Source organism: Fundulus heteroclitus, unplaced genomic scaffold (genome assembly GCF_011125445.2).
Source record: "Fundulus heteroclitus isolate FHET01 unplaced genomic scaffold, MU-UCD_Fhet_4.1 scaffold_36, whole genome shotgun sequence".
NCBI classification, from domain to species: Eukaryota; Metazoa; Chordata; class Actinopteri; order Cyprinodontiformes; family Fundulidae; genus Fundulus; species Fundulus heteroclitus.
Genome location: NW_023396770.1, coordinates 1,716,969 through 1,722,782, shown reverse-complemented (window position 1 = coordinate 1,722,782; position 5,814 = coordinate 1,716,969).

Below are 5,814 nucleotides of genomic sequence, written 5' to 3'. Positions count from 1 at the left end.
ATCTTCTTCCTTGTCTTCACACTAATCCTCTTCTCTGCCTTAAGTTGCTAATTTATTGTGCATATTTCCTACTCAACCCTTCTGCAAATATTTTGCATTCTTAGAAAACCTAAAAAGCCAGAAACAATTAATACTCAATCGGTTAAAATTCTTGCAGCATTTTTATTTCCAGGATTTGATTACATAGTTTTTATTATAAGTTAAAGTACTTGAACCATTTTATTTATAGGCCTATTGTTCCTATTGGCTCAAATATTAATATTGATAACATAGAAAAAGATTAGGGTCCAAAAAAGGTCTAGGATGAGGATCTATCTATCTATCTAACATTTAATTCTCCACAAATTAAAACCTTTTTCTATACAGCAGGTGCCTAATAGCAAAGATGCACCAGTGGCTCACATACTCAGTGGAGAACAGCAGACTGTTTTAAAATGATTTATTAGTTTTGGCTGGCCAAATGCAAATAGTTTCTGCATAAGTGGAATGAAGGGCTTGGCACATGCTATAAAACAGAACAGGTTCATGAAAGAAGCAACAGATTTACAGAATAAATTCAGATGTTTGGAAAGCTTTCATTATAATTAAGATAAATTAGTTTTTAGAACCTTACCATTTGATTAAGCATTTAGCCTTTTCTAAATATCCCAAAAGCTGTCATTATCTCCTTCAGCGAAATGTTTTTTTTTTTCATTAATCGTAAACTCTGTCTTTTCATCCTTCACTTTAATTACTTGCAAAAAAATTAGATCCAATGAAAATGATTGTAAAACTTTTTGATTTGATTCACAATAATTTACATTCAATCAAAAACCCGCCAAGGTGGAGAACTGGTCCTATATCATTTTAATTTTCAATTACTCATAGACGAGGCCACTGTGTCTTGGAAATTATACTGTTTTTGGGCTAAAGCCGCCCCTGATTTATTCTGTCTTGAACCTCCAACCAGATTAGCCTAATTAGCATTGCTTAGTTAACATTAGCTCAGTTTAATTTACCATGTTTAGGTTGAGTTTTACGTTAATCTGAATTAGTCTGTCGTGTATATATTAGGATATTCAAATTTTTGTGAATATCCTAATACTATCCACTATTTAGTTTATCTTCGCTTTATTTCAGCGTATGCTAGCTTTGGTTAGCCCTGGGGTCAAGGGCAAGATTCCTGAGTCGAATAATAAAGATGCTAACTTTGCTTTGTTACAAATCTGTTTGCTTAGATTACTCTGGAATATCTAATCTTAGTTTATTTTATCAAGGTTTAATTTATCTTATCGTAGTTTTACTAACCTTAGCTTTTTAAAGTTTATCGTAGCTTTGTTTTTGGCTTATTTTAGCTTAGCCTTTAATGGTGTTAACTTTCTTAAGGGTATTTTGTCCTGTCTTTGTTTATCTTGTTTGAACAAAGCTTATTTTGGTTCAGTTCATTTTATTAAAATTTATTTAATTTACATAAGTTTTACTAAGCTAGTTTTATGTTAATTCAGTTTACCTTATCTTAGTTTAACATGTTTCAGTCAATAATCAGCCAAACTTGCTTTAGTATACCTTGATGATGAATTGATCTTGGTCTGGGAGCTTTTTTTCCTGTACTTGTTGTGTTTTAGCTTATCTTTACTTACTTATCTAAACAGATCCCTTTAATTAAATCTAGTCTTTCCAGATTTTGGAGAAGCAAAGTTTAAATTCTGTTGTTTTCCCACATTTTTTGTTGTTTTAATACAAGATGAGTTAATTGTGGCTCAGCTGTTCAATAAGCTTTAACTATAATTTAGAATCAGTTGGCTCAGATCTTTCATAATAATAATTTAGGAGCGAGTTACAGGCAGATGTATGAAGTTAAATCTCTTTGATTCCTCGTCTTGTATCTGATGGATCAAAGTGCTCAGCCGTTTGGCTTCGTACTTGTGTCGATGTCAACTTGTGGAACAGATTCTTTATCTAATGTCCTGAAAACTCAAACCTGCAGCTTTAAGCCTCAGATGCGGGGAGTTGGATGTATGAGGAATGGGAAAAATGTTGGACCCACGTGTTTGTTGTTTGACTCTTGGCCCTGGCGTTAGTGAAGCTGGAACAGACAGAAACATCGTTTCTGTGCCGTCGCCTCATGACGACAAAAAGCTTAAAGAGCTCTGTTGTGTCTTCAGAACAGTCGTGCATTATTCTGGCTCAAAGCCCCGCCCCCCTCAGACGCTCTGCTACACAAACAAACAAACCCTGAAAAGCACAGACAGATGACGACCCGTTGATGATGATGATGAAGACAGAAGTTTGTCCTGATCCAACACCATCACATCAAACGGCGTTGGTTTATTGCTCATGAGATGAAGAGCCTTTAAAATGTTCAAACGCTGCTTCCTGCTTCTCTGACGCGCCCAGAGAACCCAAACCTGACGTGCCTCTGACCTTTAGACGGTATCCGCAGCATGTGGTTCTCTGTGATGGACCTCAGCTGCCCCCCCTGCCCCTCCGTTTCTCCTGCAGAGCTTAAAGCCCTGTAGGTCAGACAGGAAATGAAGGTTTAGGTTGAACGCAGCAGGGAGGTGAAGAGGAGGGCGACGCCTGTCAGATGAAATGTTTCCTGCTTTTTATCAACAGCATCACTGCTGATATTCTCCCTCTGAACACACCTGCATGACGCCTCCTCACCTGTACTTTGTTTGTTTGCTGCAGTGTTGTTGTTTTTTTGTGTCTGGATGGAAGTTTATTTCCTGAAGGCAGGTTACACCTTCATGTCTGCCACTGAGGCCCTTTAACAGGCAAATGAAGCAACAAAGCAGATGGATGTCTGCGTATTTTATTTTATGCACATAAATGACAAATTCACCCAGATAACATGCTCAGAAACTGAGACCATGGTTAATAATTTCTAACCTTTTTCCACCGTTATTGCGATAAATTTAGCTGAAAAATGAGCAGCAGTGAGAAATGTAAAACAATAGAAAAGGTGCAGCACCTGGTTGCGTATGTGGGGAAAACCTTTAAACTAATATTTAGTTGATTATAATCATTTCAGAGTCTGTTTATTTACCAAGTTCCATTCACAGAAGAAGGAACTTGACTCTGGTTCCTATTTGCTCTAAATGAAGATGTTCTACTACGATATACAGAAAGGTAAAAGGAGCTACTTTTCCTTGTGCATATGAATATATAGATTAACAAAATAAAATTGGATTTCTGCAAATAAGCATCATATTGATCTGTGTTCATCAGAGAGAGAGAGCTTGGGAGAATAAACTAACTCTGTAGCGCCACCTGGAGGTGAAAGCCTAAACGGCGTGTGTCCAGGATGTGTGTGGTCTGCAGAGGTCCTCTCTGCAGACCTGATTGGTCGACGTAGTTTGGACCGGTGCCGTTTTGTGCATGAGCCGAACCGCTCAGTGATGGAGGAACACAGGACAGACTGGATGATGGCAGTAAGGCTGCACAATTTATCACATCTGCAATATAATCACTATTTAAAAAAAAAACGTGATTTCCAAACTGCAGTGGTCTTCAGTTTTTGGCTACGTAACAATTAACGGATCAGACGCGTCTTTTTGCTCCACATGGAAGGGAAGAGAGCTGCAGCAGTGACATCATTTAGTTTTATTATTTGTTTTAGAGTTTATATGATCATAGTTTTTACCAGAAAATTTCAGGAATCTCTTGACAGCATTAAGTTCTGGTTAAAGTGTTTAATACATAGACTTGTTGGTTGGTTGCACTTTATGTTCAACAAGGATTGATGTCCAGCTCAATTAAAACTGATTCTACTGAATAATAATTTTCTGATTAATAGAAACAGTGAAATTTCTTGTTTTTAAATAGTCCTTGTTTATAAACCTCTTTATCTGGTCTCCCGATTGACTTATAAGTCATCTAGTATCAGAGTAGATGCCAGATAATACCAGGAACCTGTCTAATCAGGACAAAACTAATGCTGCCCAGACAAAATGATTCTAAAGTCAAGACTGGAAGCTTAATTTGAATCAGCTTCTACTTTTTTACATTTTTCCTTCTAAGGAATCAGTCTTTTTATTTGAGCGGTGCTGCTAATGCAGGTTTTTATTCAGTAAAACACAGAAACCGAGCTTTAAACCAGAGGTGTGTACACTTCTGACCCACTGTGGTTCAGGTTGGATTTATTTCACCACAACAAGCTGTAAATGGCCAAGCAATCTCCTTTAGGTAAACAAGAGATTGATTAATTGAGCAACAATGACCCGCGTTCATGCATCTCCCTGAAGAACTAAAGATAAAACCTGCAGGAAGTTCACCAGACATTGCAGAACTTCAACCCGTTGCACAGAAACCCTTCGCCCTTCTTTTTATTTGCTGCCCTTAATTCTTTTTATTTGCTGCCCTTAATTCTTTTTTTATTTGCTGCGGAAAGTAAAACTTCCACAGAAACCGGCAGGTTCCCTGGTCCTTTGTTTTTGTTTTAATGCAGAAACTCCAGATCAGATTAGATAACATCTATGAAAGGCTGTTGGCGTAAGGTGGGGCCGACCAAACACCGTTGTGTAAACATTAGCATAATTATGGCTCTGAGCTCTTTGAATAGAGCCAACAGGAACTTTGTACTGTTTGCGTTAAGCTCTGACCAATCACGAAGCGGCATGAATGACCCAGATCCACCAACGAAAGACAGGATCTTTGATTTAAATGTTTATATTCAGGTCAGCCTGGCGGTTCCCTGTCCGTTCACACGCTGCGGTTCCACACCAACACCTGGAGAGATTCATCTCTGTCCTCTGGAGATCTCTGCAGTCTGAGGTCTTCTCTGGTCCTCCATCTGGAGCTCCCTGAAGAACAACCAGAGGTCCACCTGTGGTTGTTCATGGAGAACCACAGATTCTCCACACACAGGCAGAACCTTAAATAAATGCTGACATGGAACTTAGGAACCATCCAGAGAACCGCTTTCCTTCTCAGCCTGCAAACATCTGGAATTTTACCTGGAAAAAGAAAAAACACTTCCTGTCTCTAAGCTGTATCCGTCCACCATCTATCCATCTGTTCATCCATCCATCCATCCATCCATCTATCTGATTATCCATCCCTTCATCCATTCATTCATCCATTCATTCATTCATCCGTTCATCCATCCATCCGTTCATCCATTCATCTGTTCATCCGTCTTTCCGTTCATACACCCATTCATACACCCATCCATTCATCTATCCACCCGTCTGTTCATTCATTCATCTGTTCATCCATTCATTCATACATCTATTCAGTCATCCATCCGTCTGTTCATCCATCCGTCCATTCATCCATCCATCCGTCTGTTCATTCATCCATCTATCAGTTCATCTATCCATCCATTCATCCATCTATCAGTTCATCTATCCATCCGTCTGTTCATTCATTCATCTGTTCATCCATTCATTCATACATCTATTCATCCATCCATCCGTCTGTTTATTCATCCATTTATCAGTTCATCTATCCATACATTCATCCATCTGTTCATACGTCTTTTGTTCATCCGTCCATCCATCAGTTCATCCCTCCATTCATTCATTCATCCATCTGTTTTTGTACTTTAAATCTTAAAGAATGATCTAATCTCTGGAAAAGTGAGTCTGTAATAGTTTTTTCCAGGTTTATAAACTCAATTTCCCAGAATTCCTCCACTTTGTTCCACAGAGATGTGAGAAGGTCAGGCATCGCGGCCTGATGGGTGGGGGGGGGGCTGCAGGAGTTAGCTTCACACTGGAGGAATGATCCCAGACCTCCCTCTCCTCCTGCTCTTCCCCTCCTCTTCCTCCTCCTCCTTCCTGAACTCCTCCTCCTCTTCCTCTTCATCTGTGTGTTTTTTAAACCTTCATC